Raw genomic sequence first — 21852 nt, 5'->3', positions numbered from 1 at the left:
GGTGCTGAAAACATATTTTGCATATCAGTGAAACAGTTGGGCTCCTAAACCTGTGCTACTTTGTTTTCACGAAGTCAAAAATTATATTTTTACATATTGCGCTCCTAAAACTATGCTATTCTGTTCGAAAGCAGTCGGAAGACATTATTTTCAAGCATCTTTAGGGCAATCATGTGCATAAAACCAGGGTCTTAAAGCTTAGTAGCGCTTTTTCAATTATTGTATTGCAACTTACTAACTTTACAACAACAAAAACACCTGCTGTAGCTTACTTGCTTATAGTTGTGGCGTCTTCTGAACCAAAATTATGCGGTTTTGCCGATAAAGGAGTGAAGTACTTTAATTTTCGCTGTGGTTTTGAGTAACCAACTCACCAACATTTAAGACCCACATATTTTATCGACAAAGAGTTTCCTATTTGTGCATCTGCTGGCTTTGCGTTCGAGTAAAATGTCCGCTTTGATGTTTAGACTCTTTCAAAAAATAATTAATGTCCTCTCTCACCAATAATTTCGGCTCTTGTAAACATACCATAGCGGCAACACAATGTGGCTGTAACCGCGTTCACACACACACACAGCCGCACTACCACATCCAAAATTTGTGTGTATATTTGTCACATTTATGCACACGTTATGTAATAAATTCGAAGCTCGTACATAGTTGAAGCTAACGAAAGTGTTTGGGGCTCCCGGCGTTCACCGCAAAACTGCACATTTTCATGTGGTAGGCCGCGCAACTGTACTATAAACATGTTTCGTTGCACTCACACATGCACATGTATATATAAACATGTGTTGTGTCCGATTTAAAAGCGCTCGTGTAATTTAGTGTGCCCAAAGACCCTATGTGGGTCGTGCAAATCAGTTAATATGTCTATTTGCATGTATGTGTAAGAGTATGTATGTGTGTGGGCATGTTGTGTGTACTTTTGTTGTACTTTTGTATGTAGTTGTTGTGGTCTACTGCCTAGCTTTCTCATATACTACATATAAATTGTTTTGTGCGTGTGTTTGTAGCTAACGATTTTTCCTTAATTGCCATTGTTGTTGCTATTGTGCCTTACTTGAGTAATGTATATGACTTGATGCTAGTAAATTAAACTAATTTCCTTACATGGCAACAATTTAAAGTTTGACAATATTTGACTGGTTTTCATTCGGACACACAAAAGACCGCACTTAATTGAAGCGAAAAGCGCATGCATTTGTTCGGGCCCTGCCAACACAAAGACACAATACTTACACTTAAGTGCTTTTGTGTCACTCATTTATTTGGCAAACACACATACACGCAAGGACGCTTATTTTTGTGTATTGGCCGCACTTTGTGTTCTTTGCTAATAAATGAGGGTTGCCATAGTTATAAACTTTGATTACCATAAATTCTCTTTGGTGTTATTAAGGCGACTGAAAACTGTGCGCTTTACCCAAATGTCCTTATGAAAGCGCCAGCGGTTTAGGCAAACTTTCTAAGCGCATCTTTATGCACACATACACACGCATGTATATATGGTTTTTGAGTTTTCAATACACATCCACGCACATGTGCCTACTTGTCATATGTTTCGACTTAGTTATGCATAAGCTTCTCTAAAGTCGGTAAAGTAGTAGTAGTAGTCAGCAGCGCCGCAACTCCCGCCCGCGCTAAGCCTATTAATAATTCTATTAGGCCGCTCTAGCAGCGCGGTGGCAGTGGTCTATCTTCCTGGCAATCTCTCGCCTTCCCGGTTGGGCCAATTTAGTTTTATACCGCCTTTCGGGCGTTTTGCGCCACACTCTTGACTTCTTTTGTAATATCGTTCGAGATGTGCTTTGTGGTAATAGCGGCTGCTTTTGCAGTTAAATTTTATTACGTTAAATATATTTTGAACGCTCTCAGCGTAACAATTTCATTTACTTACAATGAAGTATCTTAAAGAAAGGCGCACTTTTAAAGCTAGTCTGCAAGCAATAAACATCTGTCGATGACAAGCTGAAGCAGCCGTAGCGTATGTTTGTCTTGAAGTAGTAAGTCCCTGACCAGATGGCAGTTAAAAAATTTTAATAAATCGCTGACACATATCAAGCTACAAACAGAATGCCCAAAAGTTACAGGTTAGGTAAGGTTACTCTGGCTGCCTGCCTCGCTATACAAAGACATAGAGGTTCTTTGAAATGCCAGATGATAGTTCATTATTAAATTAATATGGGAAAATTGATTTTTCTTAACCCATATCGCTGATCTAACTTCGTTAATTACTGTCGTGGTGTAGGTCGTATGATTTTGTGACTTCAGCCCAGCGACCACGATACAATCCATGGTTCCTGGACTAAAGCCACGTCGTAGCCGCTCTTCTCTATATTGCGCAGATGCTCGGCCGAGACGATCTTACTCTAGTAGAGGTTCACTTGTAGCACCCTCAGTTCTTGGTTTTTATGACCATCAGGCTGTTCACTGGGTTTTTCCTCCCCCTCCAACTCCTGCAGGACAAATGAAGTAATCATGATTTCTACTATTCCGCGATCATTTTCTACTTCAATCATATTCAGCGTGTTTTTGTTATTGTCCGCGGAGTGGCGCTACTTGAGGCGAAGAAACACGTTTCCTACGCCCCACGCCATCTTCCCGAACCTCGCGTATAGAAAAACCTCGCATACAGAAGATCCTCGGCAGCCTTATTGATCAGAAGGATGTAGCACTGGCCTTCATCTTCGTTGACGGATTTCGCTACGCCCTCCAGTTGCTAGTTGGCACGTCCGGATTCTGCCTTGGTAGCAGCCGCAGAACATGTTTCGGGTACACCACGCGAGGTATGGTTAACTTCGCTTTGGGTGGAGATGGAATACTGCCGCTATCTACCATCTCCAGCTTCGCTCGCTCCTAAAGGTTTGGTAGAGTTCTGACCGCTCGTCGGTTTGTTGTCCGCGTGCCTGACGTCTAGCTTCACGGCTACGTCTTTGCACTTCTCCTTTTTCTAAGGTGTCTCAAGTTCTTTTTATGCTTTACTGCATTTCATGCTATCACAGTCTCTTTTTTGACCGCATAGACTTCACCCTGGTATATAAAAGATGGCCAACGATCCCAATATTTACCAGAAATTTTTGTTCAGGGTTGTGACGATGTTGAAATGACGTTATGTCATCAAGAAGTCTATGTTTGGTATGTTTTCTGTGCAGAGTGAATCATTGGTTTATATGTTTTTTTTCACAAGTGAAACCAGCCATAGTCTTACAATCAATGAAGCTACTTTGGGGCCAGGATTAATAAACTTCCATCCCCTGAAGTAGGGAATGTCGATGTGGTTGATTTCCTACCTCCAACAAGACGGCGAAACATGCTATACAGCCAACAAAACCATCAATTTATTGAAGGAAACATTCATTATTTAAGAAAATTTCTGAAAAAAAATATGTAATGATCATTAGTCGGAGCAAAAGTTACTAACCGCGCTAAAGGTTGCTGACCAAAGGTTGCTGATATCGCTAAAGGTTATTGACTGCGCTAAAGATTATTGACCGCGCTTAAGGTTGTTAACCTCGCTAAAGTTCATTGACCCCGCTAAAAGAAATTTACCTCGCTCGTTAGCAAGCCCAATCATAGCAATATTTAGGAAAGCAGCCTTATTAGGTATCTGAATGTACCTATTTAAACTCTGTTGATGCGAATACTATGCTGACAGCATGTAAACTCGATTCCGTTGAAGATCTTCTTCTACTTAGTCATCACAGCTGAAGCAAATCGGGAACTGTCAAATTATCGAACCATATCAAAAGCAAAATAGCGTACAACTTTCAATACATATCAAATTATTTTCGACGAAGGTTTCGATTTAAAATCTGGCATTTCGAAACAAATAACGAGATTCCAAAAAAAAAAAAAAAATAACGAGAAATGGGGGTGGAATTAAAAGAAGTTTCCAGAAAGCCTAAGACTGACAGATATATGTCAATCCGTCAGCGGATCAACAGTCGAAATGAAGCGCAAAGTAAAAGAAGCGAAACGAAGAAGAAGCAAATTCGATAGACAAAATAATGGAAGTAGACATATCATATTAGCCGAAGGATGAAGGGTTGTGAAAAGCTAAAGAAAAGGGATATGTGAGTTTTGGGTGGAGGACACAAATATTATTATTGGTAATATATGGAGTCAAATTACGGTATATTAAAGTGGCAATCAATAAAAATATTTGCCGAAAAACAGAAGAGAGTGTGAGGTTTAAAGCTCCCAGAGGCAAGCGGGGCTCACTAGTGTGTGTTTATTTGTGGACCAGCAAGCTATAAATGCAGTTGGGAGAGTGAGGGTAGGGAAATACTTTTAAATCATTTTGCGTATTACATTTCCGTGCGCGAAAATTGAAAAAGTACATCAATTTCCGTTCCAAGGTACACACGCCAGTACAGAACTCGAGTGGTGACACTCAGCGCTGAAGTACGCGAATTGAAGAGCCGGCGCAGCAATTTTTGGCGGTAGAGAAAACTGACGGTAGCCGGGTCGCGTGGTTTGACAGTTATGCGCGACAGTATGTATGTTACAATGGATGTCATATACACACAAATATACGCCAGCAGCTCGGCTGGGTGTGACTGCACGCCCTCAACAGCGTCGAATATGTCAAATGTCATTGTCGATTTGCGGCGACTGGCACATGAGCCAGGCTCGGGCGTCTCATGATAGTGGTGTATCATAGTCAGCAGCAAGTACTAGCGCGCAAGCACCGTTATAGTTGAGGGATGTTGATGGCATGATTGGCAACAGTGGCGTCATGATTTGCCATGTTATCTCTGGCGTTTGCAAGTTTGAGGCAGCCATTTCAGCTGTTGATTTATTTAAAGGCAGCTGGCGCTGCGGGGATGACCTTCCGGTGTGGGTGTACCGTTGAACCGTTGAAAAATTGGAAAAGACCTGTTTATTTTAAATTTAGATAGATATTTAAAATGCGGTAGCGCACAGTAGTTTTACTCACAAACAAAAAGGTTCGATTTCTTAAGCGCTTCCTTGCCCTCATACTCTTTTGGGTAGAAATAGCAGCGCAGCGACTTCGACCCTCAATTAGCTTTACTCTACTTGAGAAATGAAAAATTTAAAATACCAGCCACCGCAATAAATAAAATAGGCAACGTCAACGGCAGCCAAGCTAACGGCCTATCAATATTTAATGAACTCTTCAATTTGCCGAAAAGGAAAACCTACAAAATAACCGAAATATTTCATTTTCGATTTCTCTTACTCCCCGTTGTGCGCTTATGACTGAAGTATTTTATTTTTTGGAATTTTCCGGAAATATTTTGGTGCCTATTCTTATTGCTGTCTCTTATTTATATGCATAAAAGTTAGACGCTTTGGTTCTAAACGGAACAGAACAAGCATAGACAGCAGAAAAAAAGAGAGAGATACTTGTATATATGTATATTTTCTGAGAGATTTATAAAAAAAATTTATTGTATATATGTATTGTTAAAAATCCAACGCTGTACCCGGCACGAGTGTGCCGACTGATAATAGATACGCACAGCGCCATGACAAGGACGGAGAAGGGAGGCTGGTAACAGTTCGCTCCCATTGTAGTTGATAACAGATCAGGATCAATGTGTCATGCGAGCCTTGCCAAGCAACAACCTGCCAAAAATGTTGCTGCTAGTAGTGTGTCTACCAGGGAAGCTCAAGGACCCAGTGAAGGCAAGGTAGGGAGAAGGCTACAGCTGCAATCGCCAACCACTGAGGTGTTTACGAAGGAGCTCCAAGAATACATTGATTGTACAAAAGCAGTCTCGTCTAATTTTAGGCTTGAATTGACAGCGGTGGCAGCCAAGCGACAGAGGTCAGGTGAAGAGGCCTTCGACCTTGACGGACCCCTGACGGAGAGGCTAAGCCGTCAACTGAAGAGGCTAAGCAGTTAGCCAAAAGACGCAAGACAAAAGGCGTGGCGTCCGCAAAATCATTTGTCGATGTGACCCGGAGCCGCATTATCATTCGTGTACGGGATGAGGAAGATCTCTAAGGAAAAATCCATCAATTATTCACTCTGCCCATAAATAATACCAAACAGTGACTTTTGAAGATGTCGTCCGAATTGATGAAAACATTCCAGCTTTGAGCACTCCGAGAGAAGCAGAGAAAGAGGATGACCTTATTCCTTTGGAAAGGCCACGTGCTAAAGGACTTGGCTACACTTGCAATCTCCAATTCCAATCAATCCGCGGTGATAACCCAAACATTCCTCACACGTAAGTGAGCAGAGTAGGAACCGCCAGGAAAAGGTTTTCACGTTGCAGTGACGTTGATTTTGAGGAGTGCAATCGAAGGAGCGCAGAATTTCATTGTGTTCTTGCCCGGAGCCCCTCATGTACCCAGCTATCCTAAGCAAAAAAAGCTACCACCTATATATACAGGTGCTAAGTGTTGTTGAGGATTGTCGTTTTTTAACAGTCTACAGCTGCTTCGCTAGTGTGCTTTTTCTAAGCGCCTTCCATCAGACAACTACTCCATAAAATATTATTGGCTTAACGACGGTTTCACAGAGCTAGCACAACACTTTTGGCGACAAGTGCCACCTACTTATACAATAGTACAATAGTATAAGGCGGCCGGCGGAATTTTCTTTTTACTAGAAGAGCTACATTGTCAAAGCCAACACCTGGCAGCTTCGTTCCGCAAGTGCCTTTAAAAGGTTATTCACCATTAAAAGCTAAAGAAAAGGGGAAAGGAAAACTACCAATAAATTTCACCATATAGCCGTAACTATCTAAAGAGATAACAATTAAGTGAAGCCTATCAGAAACCATAACTGTCTATGCAAACATTATCAACCTGAATTTATGTAATCAGTGGGAGTCACAGTCAAATTGAGAAGACTTTTACATAAATTTGCAAACTTCAGAAAATGGATTTTATTGAAACAAAGCTCATAAGCAGAATTCAAAAATTTTATGATATTCTTTGTCAGAACTTGCAAAGAACGCTATTTTAAGCTCACCGGCTGACAGATCTTTCTCTTTCCTTGTCAGATCTTACAAATAACTATACTTTAAACTCTCCGGCCAATATTTTTGATCCTCAAACTCCACATATTTCAGAAGAACATTCTCTCTAAGTGTTGTTGGATTACAATTAAATAAAACTACGAGTCCATGGTCTGTAATTTTCACACGTCCCAGACACATTGGCGTCGGTTTGCGGTGTGAAATCGTAAAGTAATCAACGTTATGTGTAACATTGCTTCGAAGGCAGTTAGAAAGAATCAGCATGAAAAGAAGTAAAATTCTATAGAAGATTTATTTCCGGCAGAGAATTGTGCATAGCCTATATGTCTATTACACGCTAATGATTTACAAGCCATTAAAATATCCGTATGATTTCCGTATACATACGCAGGCATTTACGAGGCACTGTCAACTGCGTGAAAAACCATTCATCAACGGAGATTTTTGTTTACGGGCACTTAGCGCAGATTTACCAGAAACGAGTCAGCAGTGAAAACTATTTTCTTTTGAAATTAGATAAGCGTTTTATTGGGTTATAAAGATGGTAAGCGATTTTCTTCGGTTCCACGGCGTAAGAAGTTGTAATGCCTGCGCATGAGCTGTCCGGCTATAACCTTTGACATTTCAATCAACAAAAGCTTGATTCATTTGTTTTTTGCAAGTGTGTATATGTGTGTGTTTGCGTAACGCTCAATCGATTTGAGCATTTCCCACGTACGCGTAATTTGAGCATTTAAACCCCCCTCCAGCACCGCTTGAGCCATAAAAATTGTGTAGAAATCTGATTAAAACATAAAATCTTTTCGTTTGTAGTTCTTTTTTTTTCAAATAACTGTGTTTGTCTGACGACTGGTAGCTGCAGTTGAGCTGGTGCTGAGTTGATCTGCAGCTCCCATTCAAATACAATATTAATCATTAATAAGTAACTGTCAGCGCCAAGCCGAAAAGTATGACAATCGAATTTGGAAATTTTCCCAACCATCTCATTGTAAGGTAGTAACATTTTTTAGTGCTCGTTATACCCTCAACAGGGTACTGTTGGTTTGCCACGATATTTCTAACAACCAAAAGGAAGCGTCGGAGACCTACCTTATAATACGTGTATTTAAATGATCAGCGTGCCGAGCTGGCTCGATTCTGACATGCCGTGTCTGGCCGTTTATATATACCCGAACCATTCGCTCAGTTTATGAGATCTTGATCTAAAATTTTGCATATGTTCTTTTTTCATCAAGAAGCTGTTTATGTGTTGGAGCAACCGATATTGGTTCACTATAGCATATAGCTGCCATACGAACTGACGAATCAAACTGAACTCATTATGAGGAAAATTTTTCGATTTGATGAGATATCAACACGAAATTTGAGAAGGATTATTACCAAAAAAAATTATATTTTATCTGAAGAAATCTTCAAGATCCGATCACTCTAGCATATAGCTGTCATACAAAATAAACGATCGAATTAAAGTGCTTATATGAAAAACTTTTTTGCTTAATGAGATATCGACACGAAATTTGACATGAATTATTGTCATAAGAAATGCTATAATACCTGAAGAAATTTTCAAGACCCGATCACTATTGCATACAGCTGTCATACAAACTGATCGATTAAACTCAAGTCCTTATATGGAAAACTTTTTTATTTAATGAAATATCTACACGAAATTCGGCAGGGATTATTTGAATAGGAAAATCTATCGTTTTTGAAGTTATTTTTAATATCCGATCACTATAGCATATAGCAGTCATACAAAGTAAACGATCGAACTCAAGTGCTTATATGAAAAACTTTCTTCTTAAACGAGATATCTGCACGAAACTTGACATGGATTATAACCAAAAGAAATTCTATCACATCTGAAGAAATTTTCAAGATCCGATAACTATAGCATATACCTGCCATACAAACTGAACGATTGAACTCAAGTCCTTATATGGAAAATTTTTTTATTTCATGAGATATCTGCACAAAATTTGACATGGATTATTTTCAACGGGAATGCTATCAGATCTGAGCAAATTTTCTAGATCCAATCACTATATCCTATAGCTGCCATACAAACTCACCGACCAAAATGAAGTTTTTGTTAGCAAACTTTTGTATTCGTGAAGGGCATTATAGCTGCTTTGCAGCCAAAGTTAACATTTTCAATGCTTGTTTTCATACACGCTTTTCATTTGTGATGTGCTGCTGCGTTTTTACTGCCTTTTTGACACATGTGTGACACATTAAGTCTATGCGCTCAACTGACAGCTGTCAATTTTTGGTGCGCTGTATAATTTATGTACTTCTTTTGCTGACGGAAAACTCGCAGTGTGCCTCAATGACTGCCTCAGCGCAAAGCAGTTAAGAGTTTGCTTTGTTTGCCGCTGAGTTTCTGAGTTGCAAGCAGCAAAAGATGTGGCATGTGGCATACAGCATACAATACTGTTGCACAACAAAAAGAAAACTATAAAAATGTGTAATAAAATTTACAATTTTAAGCATTTTCTAAGTAACTTTTACGACTTGAAGCCAAGACACATTCGTTGCAGCCGTATGTGCTCGGCGGCAGGCAACTATCATATGTGGCACGTCATGCCAAATGCTGTGCTGCTAGTTGCGCTGCGCATCTGTGCTTATTATTTGATGGTTGCCATTACCTTTTTGGGGGCTTTGGCTTAGATAGCGGCAAATAAAATAAAAATATAATAAAAGAAAAAAATGGAAAAAATGTAAAAAAAAACTTCTTTTATTGCATTAAATTATCGACACGGCGCACATTTGATTTCTTTTGATTGCCTCGCTTGGGTTGTTGTTTTCATTATTTGTGTGAAAATATTTAGTGCGCAGCTACTTTTATTGCCGCTTACAATATGGCTGCTCCTGCTGTGGCAAGCTAGGCACTTCACCGTATATGTTAACTGTTGTTGTTGTTGCTTTGGTTTCTTATCATTGTTAGAACTGGAGTTTTTACAGCTTTTCTACTATGCTATAACATATGCCGCAGTATAGTAGTTAGTGGCGCACAAAATCTCGAAATCTCGACGCTGCGTTTGGGCACCGCTGGCAATCCCTAAACTGCAGTTATGTGTAGTTGTAGTTTATGAATGCCACAATCAGCCTGCCACACACTTTTTTGTATCTTTTGACTACCACTGCCTTATACCCTTGTCGCTTATAGGTATGTAAGTATATAGACTTATCACTTATAGTTATATGGACCTATCCCTTATACTTGTACCTAGCTATCTGCTGCCAGACCTTTATTATCACTATCTATTTTTTTAGCGATTTTTTTGCTTTTGACAGCAGCCATTTGTATGTATTTGATATAAAGTCGCACATAAACGATTTATTAGTAGTAAAATGTTGCCTTTGTTTTGTTGATTTGTTGCCGTATTGCTGTTGCCAATTCAACTTGTAACCAACACACGCATGTCGCTGCATACAATAACGGTCATTGATATTTTGTAATACCATTACAATTGCTATACATTGCATTTGTTATTGTTGTTATTGCTGCTGTTGTTGTTTTTATTGTTGCCACTACGAAATTCCCAGTGCCATAAATCTTTAATGGCGAATCTGTAAAAAGACATGGCAGGCATTGCCATTTCCATTTATTACAATACATTTTGTACTCGTAAATATCTGCTGCGCATTTATTTCAGTTTTTTTCTCACTTTTTTCTTCTCGTTTTTTTGTGTTTTTTTTTTTTTGTTTTTGGTTTTTTCCTACATCCCCACCACCATCCGACAGCATTTACTCATTTTGTTTCGATTTTCATTTTCGTCAGCTATAAAATTTGCCAAATCTAAATGTCCATTCTGCCTCCGTGTAGCTTCGTTATTTCCATTTGTTTTACCTAACCTCACTTTGCTAACTTTTTTGTTACGTGCCCATAAATTTTTGTGCGCCTCAGTAATGTACAGCTCCCAGCGCGCCCCTACTGCCACAAGATAAATGAGTTGCGTCTGCATTGCATGCAACCGTTTGTTTGCCTAGTTTTCGGCAACAAATCACTCTTCAATCAAATGAAGTGATCAAAAACTTTAACCGAAGCAATAACAACTTCACTGCGAAAACAAATTGTCAATATCGCGCCGTTTTCCCTGCTTTAGGGTATTTTTCTTGCAATAAAAATGTGACTTGCATAACGTAGGCGAGGGACACGGCGGCTTGTGGCTTCAGGTTTCGAGGTTAGCATTTAGCAAATGCGATCTTCCGGCTTTCTAATAAAAATCACCAGGAGTTGAATGCTGCCCGGTTCCTTAGTATCCAATAATTTGATCGAAGGTTAGACTATTGATAGGTAAGTAGGTGCAGCGCTGCTACTTCGGTTTCAATTAGCGCCCGCCATTTCGTGCGCTATCTTAGGACCTCTAAACTCTTGCTATCTCGTTTCGTCTTTACGCCCAAAGTCCGCTTTTTGTGGACAGGCATTCAAGACTTTGTGCCGGATGGGTTCCGTGTATTCTGTGTCCATTTTTTGTTGGTTCGGGTTCCAAGCATTCTGTGTCTGATTTGTGTTACAGCTGCGAATTCACAGGGAAGTAGGGAATTATTTCCTTACTCCTTTTTGTCAGCGGTAAATATGTATTGTTGTATGATGGACCCATCTTTAGCGCATGTTCTCAAAAGGCTAGTACCCGTTATAGCAGCAGTAAGTCTGTAAATGTTATTCCAGGACCTATGAAATAAGTCCTTAGTTCTAATATTGTCATACCATATTTGCTTCGATATCTTGTAATTGGTTATTGATTTTCATATGATCCGAGTTATTTGTTCTCAGTAAGTGAACTCCTTTCTCCTTTGATCGTTCCCAGCAGACACCGCATTAGCTCCGCCTCGTATTCATATGAAGAGGCTTCTAACGTGCCTACTTTTTCCTTGCCGAAAATTTCGCTAAGGCCGGGATCCCAAATTATGGACAAGTGGAGTTTACGTGTCAGTGAGCTTAAAGCCTTTCTGCAATTGTTGCGATCTACAAGGGAAACAATATTGCCTGGCTATCAGAGCATATGGTTGCTTTCTACGTCCTCCCGTTGTTTTTCAACAAAACACCACAGACCTTCTCTATACTTTGTACTTCCGCTTCGAAAATGTTTTCTGAGTTTGGTTGTCGAATAAAAAGAGAAATTTCAAAATCATTGGAGTATACACTTGCTTATAATCCGCAGTCCATTTGGGACCCCTCAGTATAGATAGAGGTTGCATCATCCTCCCTACGAATCCTCTGCTCCAATTACGTATAGAGGGATATCTTCTTCGGACAGTCGCTATTGAAATTTAACATTTAAAAAATATAGTCTGATTAACTTAAGTTTAACTGGTTCAAGATGGTGGTATGTCCATAAGAAAGATGTCTATGGGCAACTGATAAGGAGTATATTGAGAAATAAAATGAAAATGTGTATTCCTTCTGTTACTTGGGCAGTATTGTATCTGCCAACGGAAGCTCAAAGCCAAACATCACCAATCGTATACAAAAGGCCAAACCAATTTTCGGCACGGCGAAGAAATTTAGACATTAGACACGAGATATCTTAGGACCAAAAAAGTGGTAGTCAAATCAAGAGACTTGCACAATATCGAAAAATTGGAATTGGACAAGGCAGCCGACGGTAATGCCGATCCACTCTATCCTGGACAAGCAATTTGGACATCGACATTTCTTAGGACCAAAAAAGTGGTAGTCAAATCAAGGGACTAGCACAGTATCGAAAAATTGGAAAGCCCACTTGTGGCCCTTCGATTTGACAAAAGCCACAGAATACCCGGAACGTTATCGACTGGAATCCACAAGGCAGCCGAGGGCAATGCCGATCCACTCTATCCTGGACAAGCGATTTGGACTTCGACATATCTTAGGACCAAAAAAGTGGTGGTCAAATCAAGAGACTAGCCCTAGACCATAATAAATGGAAGAGTCTCATCCTGGAGGTTTGCTCCTCCACGGTATTATAGGATACACGTAACGCTGTTGACTAGAATCTACAAGTTAACCGACGGGAAGGCAGACCCGCTCTGGTCGGGAACAGAAATTTGGACATCGAAATATGCAAATACCAAAATAATAGGAGCCTAAGCAGAAGAAGCATATTGGACATCGAAATATCTAAGTATCAGAAAAGTTGAAGTAGTCAAGTACAAGATTGAAATAAATGGTTAAGTCTCACGGTGGCACTTCGTTTCATCTCGGAGCCATAGGATACAATGTATATTAAACTGCAGATGTCTTAGGAATATATGATGCTACTCGGCAACGAATTCTTCAAACTCCATATAACTCTATTCTAGACGAAATGGACTGATTTACTACAAACCCGAGTATTAATATAGGTCATCCACAATACTGTCTTAAGTCGCCATAAAAGACCCCAACCTAAATTTGTGGGAGTCAATATGAGGATAGCATCGCTATTTGGGAAACTCATATACCGTAAGAGCACGATATGTTCAGTTAGAATACATTCTGGAAGAATTTTGACGAATTTTACTTTTAGTTTCGTAAAAATTTTAAGCACGAAAACAAAACTTAAAGTTTTATTGCAGCAACACAATTTCTATTTCCCTAACCTCCACAAATTTAAACCTCTCAATCTTCAAGCCATGCTGCCATAAGCGTCACCAGCGCAGTTCGCAGTTGAAAAGTCACATAAAAGCCGACGCGAAATGCCACAAAACGCAAAAGCATGCAATCAACGAAGCTCGCGCGACTCGGCAGCGCAGTGGGTGTCAGCCGATTTGCATTTATTCACATGTAAAAGGAAATGTGCCCGAAATAAGGCATGTCTCGCAGTCCGAGTGTGAGCGCGCATATATTTGCCATAGAAACACAGTTTGTTGCACAATAAATTTGTAATTCAATGCTGAACGAAGCAAACTTTAAAATTAGAATTCATTATTCATGCGACCGCAACTACTGCGAGCTCGCAAAAAGGACAACAGCGCCCGCAAACTCCTGACACACAGCCAAATGCTGCAGGCGTGTAGAGGCTTGGGGGCTCGAAGTAACAGTAAAAGCATTGACATTTCCAACTAGAGATGACAGGGCATTTAAGCGTGAAATGCCTGCAAGTGTCTAAACACAAGCGAAAACAACAACAACAGCAAGTAGTAGGAACGCTGTAAGGCGCACAAAAAGTAATGGTATTCTAATGGGAAAACCAAGCCGTGCAGGGAAGTCGCAAGCAACGCGAACAAGTGACTTGAGAGTCGAAAAAATAAAGTGAGACCAAAAGAAAACTCACACAAATCGCACAAATGCGCCAGCGGTTGGTAAAATTGAACGGATGAGTAAATGAAGAAGTGCTGTAATATCAAGGCAAGAATTGGAGATGAAGCTGGAGCTGCGAAACTACAACACACGCTGCTTAATATGCTAAGTTTGTATGATTGCCAAGAAATGCTGAATGCTGCTGAAGGATACGAAGTGGCGGCCGCCTGACTCGTGATATTGCTACGCAAAGTGCGCATTTGTTATGAGTGCGACGGTAATATTCGTGCCTGTGTTGTAGTGGGTTGGCGGCGGGTCCACGCGCCGGTAGAGTGCGCCTTGAGCAGCGGCTGCAGGACACAACGCGCCAACAAGCGTATAAAGTGGGATTGTGTTAAGTATTGTAATATCTATGCACTCGACAAACGGACACCAACAACAACAAGAACAACAAAGAAGCCCAAGAACATCTGAAATGAATAGCAGTTATGCAAACAGTGTTGAAGTGTCTTGGACTGAACTCGCAGCCACTTTCGCACAGCTTCTATTTACTTGTACGCCGTTTTAGTGTTGCATGGCGTGACATTTAGCTGTGCGCAGTGGCAGGGCGGCCGCTGGGCCAGCATAATGATATCAAATGTCAACTGAGTGTTGCGCGCGCTGACAGCTTAAATAATATTTGAAGTTTTCCACAAACAACAAATTCTCATTTGTGCATTTGTTTGAACACAACTGTCCTGGAATTTAAATTGAGTTTGTAATTTTGCGCTGAAACTGTCGCGGTGATGAAGGTTACATGAAATATAGCTGAGTATTTGCGTTGGCCATATGACAGGTCATTTGAAAAGTCCCCGGCCTACCACAGTAAAACACATTTTGTTGGCATAATTAATTTTTTCAAACAACATTTGCCGCCAATTCTAGTTACAAAAGCAGCCAGGTCCTTCTTCACCTGATCTCTCTGACGGAATGGAGAACTTTCTCTTCCTCGGTTTCCAGCGGCGTGTATTGACTGGAAAGCCTTGAAAGCTGGAGTGTTTTCTTCCATCCGGACAACATGACCTAGCCAGCGCAGCCGCAGTCTCTTGATTCACTGAATTAATAATTTGACAGCAGAACTCGCCGTTGCCAATGCGCAAAGGACCATAACTTTTCCGAAAACCTTTTCTTTCGAACGCTCTAAGGCCGCCTCATCAGATGATGTTATTGTCCATGCCACCGCACCGTCTAGCAGGACAGGAATGATGTGTGACTTATAGACTTTGGTGTTTGTTCGTCGGGAGAGGACTTAACTTTTCAATCCAAAGTAGCTGCCTTAATAAATTTTTGGTAAGCTCAAAGCGCTTCGTTGATCAATAAGATGATGCCCTTAATGGAGTTTTAACACAAAGGTAAAATATAGCTCCAAGTGGGATCCAACGATTTTTGTATCAAGCTTACGACCTCATCTTATGGTCAATATAATCGGCCTACTGAGCTTATCATTCGCCAGACCATCACCCATCTTGAAACCCAGCATTCATTATTATATAATATTCGACTGAATAGATCACGTCCAGCACGTAGTGCAGAAAATATACCAGACATAGCTGAGAGCGTACAGGAAGACCGTAGTGCGTCGAATCGGCGCCGTTCGCAGCAACTCGGACTGACGTATGGAACGACTGGGCGCATTTTACGTTGAGATCTTAAATTGACAGCGTATAAAATATAGTTTGTGCAAGAATTAAAGCCACTCGATCTTCCCAGGTGACATCGCTTCGCTCTATGGACTCTTGAAAAGATCAAAGAAGATCCGACGTTTTCGAACCAAACCTTTTTCAGCGATGAGGCCCATTTCTGACTAAATGGGTATGTAAACAAACAAAATTGACGCGTTTGGAACAAAGAATAACCTGAAGACATTCAAAAGCTTAAATTTCAACCAGAAATACAACGGTTTGGTGTGGTTTGTGGGTCGGTGGAATCATCGATACATATTTCTTCAAAAATTACGCTGGTGAGAACGTAACCGTCTAAGGCGACTATTATCGCAACATGACAACCGACTATTTGATGCCTAACATTGAAGCTCGTGAACTCGACGTCATTGGGTTTCAACAAGATGGCGCCACTTGCCACATATTACATCAATCAATGGATATATTGAGAGAACACTTTGGCGAGCAGATAAGTTCACGTTTTGGGCCGGCCGATTGGTCACCAATATATTGTGATGACACACCGTTACACTTTTTCTTGTGTGGATATGTAAAGTCCAAAGTCTATGCGGATAATCTCGCAGTCGAAATGCTCGTACGAGTCATGGAAAATTGGATCAACGGATGAACCATCTGAGACGTGGCCGCGGTACCCAAAAAAAGAGTGCTCATTCCCCATTAAATTTGAAGTTTCTGTGTTTTCGCTTTAATTTTTAAAATTTTTGAATTCTTGGATGTTCATAGTATTGAGGTAATAATACGCTGAGTAGGTCATATCATCCGAATGGATGAAACGACTTCAGCTCTGAAAGTATTCGACTCAGTGTCCGCCGGTGGAAGCAAAGGAAGAGGAAGACCTCCTCTCCGTTGGAAAGACCAGGTGGAGAAGGACCTGCCTACCACTTTACAGTTATTGTTTCGAAAATGCAGTGTTAATTCTGCTTACTTAACCAGGAAGCATTGATGATTTAAAGGAAATATTGTTTGAATAGGTCGTAGTTCATTGATATATTAATTTGTTCACGGTTATTGGTTCATAGAACCAGCCTTTCTTAGATTCTAAACACGATTAACATATGTTGTGGGTATTAAGTATGCTTTGTCTTCACTTCCGATCTAAAAGTAATCCACCGAAACCAACAAAGTTAAATATGCCTTCTCACAAATATAATTATAAATAGTAAGGCAGCAGTGAGGAATAGATAAAAGAGTAACGCACAAAAGATTTTACAAACCCGATTAGGTAGCTGATGTGTAAATTAATATTTTTCAATAAAATACTAGACAGTTTTGAACCATCTTATGATACAAAAGGATGCGAAGATTTACAAAAGAATGGAGGCGTTGCAGATTACAGATCAGTGAAAAAGAAATTAAAAACAACAACAATTACAAAAAAAGAAAAACGTGAAATAAGGAGACGCATAGACAATGTTTTAAACAAAAAAACAAAATACATAGGAATAAAACCTATAAGGATGCACATAACTGCATAGCTGCTTAAACGCACGTACACACTTTACGTTGCACAATAACAAAAAGGAGAAAAAAGAGGAATTAGGGCCTGCAGCACCAGGTACATGACGCACCTGTGGCTTAGACAACGCGTTCTTGCAGTTAGCGCTGGAATGTGAAAAGACAATCGGAGCATAAGGTCGTGTTGAAAAAGATATTGAATTGAGTTATGTGATAGCTGAAGCCGCTTGCCACTTGTCTGATTGCTGATTGCGTTCAACGAGGCATTGAGCGGCTCAAAAGATTGCGTGAGTGGATGATAGCAGGAACTGGTTGCAAGATAAAAGTGGGTTTAAGTGGAAAACTATAATATTGCAATTGAAAAGGAAAGATAACTTGCTGATGGAGTGTTTAGACTATATTTTACAAGCTACGACTGACATTTAGCGATTCATGAACCCATAAGTTGGGTTCGTTCCATATTTTATCATCTGCTTAAGAGTCTATATGTTGATTTGAAAATTAGATAACTATTTATTTGCGAACAACATTTATTCTTAAGTTTAAAAAACTTCAAATATTGATAAATATGTATATTCCATCCCAATTTTCTGGTGGCATGGTAGCCGTATGGGAGGATGGAGGCATGTGTAGAAGTTCACGCAAGTGAGGAAAGTTCCCTAAGCGTCATTCACTGGGAAGTGGCCAGAGACGATTTTTTACATATGGCTCAAGCAGCTCACGACTTCCGGTCTTAGACCAAGTATCCTCTGGACAGCCAAAGAACATCCACTTGAAGGGTAGCTAAATGAGAAGGTGAATCATCCCTCTCCAAGGTTGTGAGCTGGGTTCGGAACACGCCACGTAAAAAAACACCTCCAATGAAAAGGCCACAACAGCCTAGGATAAGAAACCTTGTTTTTTGATGACGACCACTTAAATGTATTAAGGAAACCCCAATCGATGGCGATAGAACAGACGTTCCATTGACCGACCATGAAGAAATTCGTATAGCAATAACCGTCTAAAGAACAACAAACAGGCGGAGGAGGAGGGATTGCCGGCCGAGCTATTCACATACGGCAGCGAAGAACTGATAAGAAGCATGCATCAGATTCTTTGTAAAACATAGTCGAGTGTACTGTGCGAAAGATTAAAGTCCATCGTCAACAAACTGATTGGTTCTCAGCTGTGTTGGCTTTAGGCGTGGTAAATCAGCAACTGACCAGATATTCACCATGCACCAAATATTGAAAAAGACCCGTAAAAAGCGGATCGACGTACAACATCTCTTTCCCTTTCATGCGACTTCTTCAATCTACTGCTGGAGAAAATAATTCGCACTGCAGAGCTAAACAAAGAAGGTATAATCTCCTACAAGAGTATACAACTGCTGGCGTACTCCGATGACATCGATATCTTTGCGCATTACAACCACGCCGTTAGTTCTGCTTTCTCTAGGTTGGACAAAGATGCGAAGAAAATGGGTCTGGTAGTGAACGAGGGCTTCGAAATCCAAGGCAGAATAACTCTTGCCAACAAGTGTAACTTTGGACGGAGTAGGCAATTGAGTCCTTCCTCGACGAACAGAGACCAATCTCTACAAGTCATTCATCAATCACGTGCTGCTATACGGTGCAGCGGCATGGGCGATGACAACAGCTGATTAGTGGGGCATTCAGAGTTTTCAATAAAAGGGTTCTGCGGAAGACTTACGCGTCCTTTACGGCGCAGTCGATTGAAAGATGAGGTGTACGAGATATACGACGAGAAGGACATAGCTCAGCGAATTAAGAGGCAGTGGTTCATGGCTAGGTCATGTCGTCCGTATGGATGAAAACATTTCAGCTCGGAGAGTCGTCGACGTAGTACCCGCCGGGGAAGCAGAGGAAGAGAGCTTTTATGCTTCTTTCTAGCCATATTCCAGCGCAACTTACGCTGTGTAACCGGAAAAGCTACTTTATATTCATTAGTATGTAGGTATATAAGCATTTACAGGGAGCTCTGTGCACTGCTGATAATTTATGGCCACTGTAAAGCCACAACCGCAATTCGAACTTCAACCTTTCGCTTTGTGGTTTGGGCTGCATTGCTTTCCAAAATGCATTTACCTTTCCCTCTTTGCTTGAAAATAACCTTTTTCTTAGACCCAACTTTTTTTGTACTTAAGTGTATGTTTGTTTGTAAGTATGTGTATGTGCGTGTGTGTGTGTTTTGTTGGAGTGACCGACTGAAGTGGCACAAATGCGTTTATTTGTTTGCTCTCCACCTTCCTACCACCACTCTGGTGGTAACACCCGCACAAAAGCGGCAACGCTCGGCTTAATAACGCACCAATGTTCGAAGCCTCGATTTTAGTGCGCCTTCAGCGACTGTAAAGAAATTAAAATTAAAATGATTTAACATTTTTTCCAAAGTTTTTTTTTCATAATTTTTCTTTAATGATTTTTCTTCTTTTTTTGTATTATTTTTTACTTTGGTTTGTGTTGGTTTTTTGCTTTGGACGCGTGGCTGCTCTGTTATAGGCGCAAACGTGTGTATGTTTATGTGTGTGTGCGTGCCCTCAAGCAAAACGCTGGCAATGATTTAGTTCATTTTTTCTTTTGCTTAAAATTTTCTTCAATTTACATACGCACACACACACACACACACACAGCCATGCGTGCTTGTAGTCAAACACAAGCACTTGGCGCACATGTGTTTGCATGTGTGTGTATGTGTATGTGCTTGTGTTTATGTGCGATCATTAATACTAATTTGTATGTGCACTTTACCTCATTCAAGTCATAATGATTTGGCGTTTTTTCACTTTCCGCCTTCGAGGCAACAACAACAACAACATCAGCAACAACAACAGCAAACGTTAAGGATTTATTAATTTCATTTTTCACGCTCTCTGCCCTGTTCGCTGCGGCTGACCGCCTACACAACAACACACAATCACCCAAACTCGCATACATTCACACACACTCTCATATATTCACTCACACACATAGATTTTTTACGCTTTCTGTCATTTCACTTGCCAAGTCATTGCGTTAATTTGTTTATTAGTGCAAAAAGCGCAAGGCGGTAAATTATTATTTTTGTTTTCGTTGTTCTTATTGTTGTTGGCTAGAAAAAATTAATTTACTTAAAGTAAAGCAAAGTGATTGATGAAAGGCGGGTTAGCAGCTGAAAGGCGTTCCAACCAAGCTAAGTGATAAAGACCTGTGTTGTACTTGGAAATGTGGAAAAGGCCGCTCCGGTTTGAATATGGTACACAAATTGGCTAACCCTGTCGAATGTGCTTAAATAAAGTGCTTATAAGAATTTAATTTTCATAAATTAGTTTTTTTTAGTATTCAATGGCTTCGGTGGGAGTTCATGCCAGTGTTTTCAAATATTTATGAGTAATTGTAAGAAAACTCCTAGTATAAGGTTCAATGTTGCTGGATAGTAGCGGCAGAATTCTGCCTAGTTGGCAGTCCTTGGGAACGGCATAAGGTCCAGCAGAACTCCTCGGTGAAAATTTAGCTACTGGTGAGATGCTCTTCACTTTTTAAAGAACTCGACAGTTCGCTGATAAGCTCATACTACGTGGTATGGACCCGACTTTTTCAGACTATGAACATTTTATGACTGCAATCTCGGCTGAAAGGTTTTCCGTGCTCTAAAACTTATATAGATTAGGTGTGATCAGTCTATAGCAGCCAGGTCCTTCTCCACTTGGTCTTTCCAATGGAGTGGATCTCTTCCTCTGCTTCTCCTGGCGGTTACTGCGTCGAATACTTTCAGAGCTGGAGTGTTTTCATACATTCGGATGAATGTGACTTAGCCAGTGTAGCCGCTGTCTCTTAACTCGCTGAACTGTATCAATATTGTCGCATATCTCCATAAATCTTCCGCAAACCTTTTCCTCGAACACTCGTAACGCCGACTCATCAGATATTGTCACTTTAACCGTCAAAAAGCCTTTAGTCAAGAACGCAAATATTATAATGGGCTTCGATCTTATTACACCTACTGAGAATAGGCTCGTACAGGTAGATTGAGAACCGTGCCCACAACAGTTGGGTCTAAGTAACCGGACCACGGCCGAATTTTTATACTGCAAAGGACTTTCAAATCGGCACCATTTCTCGAAATTACTTCAGGAATGTTTTCTGCCGCTTTATCAACAACAAAAAGACCGACTTTTCATTGAAGAGGAACGTTTGGAGAAAATGCATCGAGTATCAAGCTATAAAACGCGGCAAAGCTGAGAAGCTTACAAGGTAAATGTCACCTGGCCTCTAAATGTCTGGGTGTGCTAAGAAATCTCATACAAGTATATGCTCAATTTGAAATAATGATTTTTATACACATATACAAGTATTGTATATATATTTGAATAGGAGCGTTTAAGAGCAAATTCGTTCAAGCATTATCCTTACAGAATTCTCACATATCCACAATGTGGCAGCATGATTTTTGTATCTTGAACAGCAGGAAACTTTTGAAACTCTATAGAATTTATAAATAAATGTTAAGCGTGGCGAGCTGAGTT

Source organism: Bactrocera tryoni, chromosome 5 (assembly GCF_016617805.1).
Source record: "Bactrocera tryoni isolate S06 chromosome 5, CSIRO_BtryS06_freeze2, whole genome shotgun sequence".
In the NCBI taxonomy this organism is placed as follows: Eukaryota; Metazoa; Arthropoda; class Insecta; order Diptera; family Tephritidae; genus Bactrocera; species Bactrocera tryoni.
The sequence above is the reverse complement of the archived record's forward strand: the minus strand, read 5'-3'. Positions refer to the sequence as shown.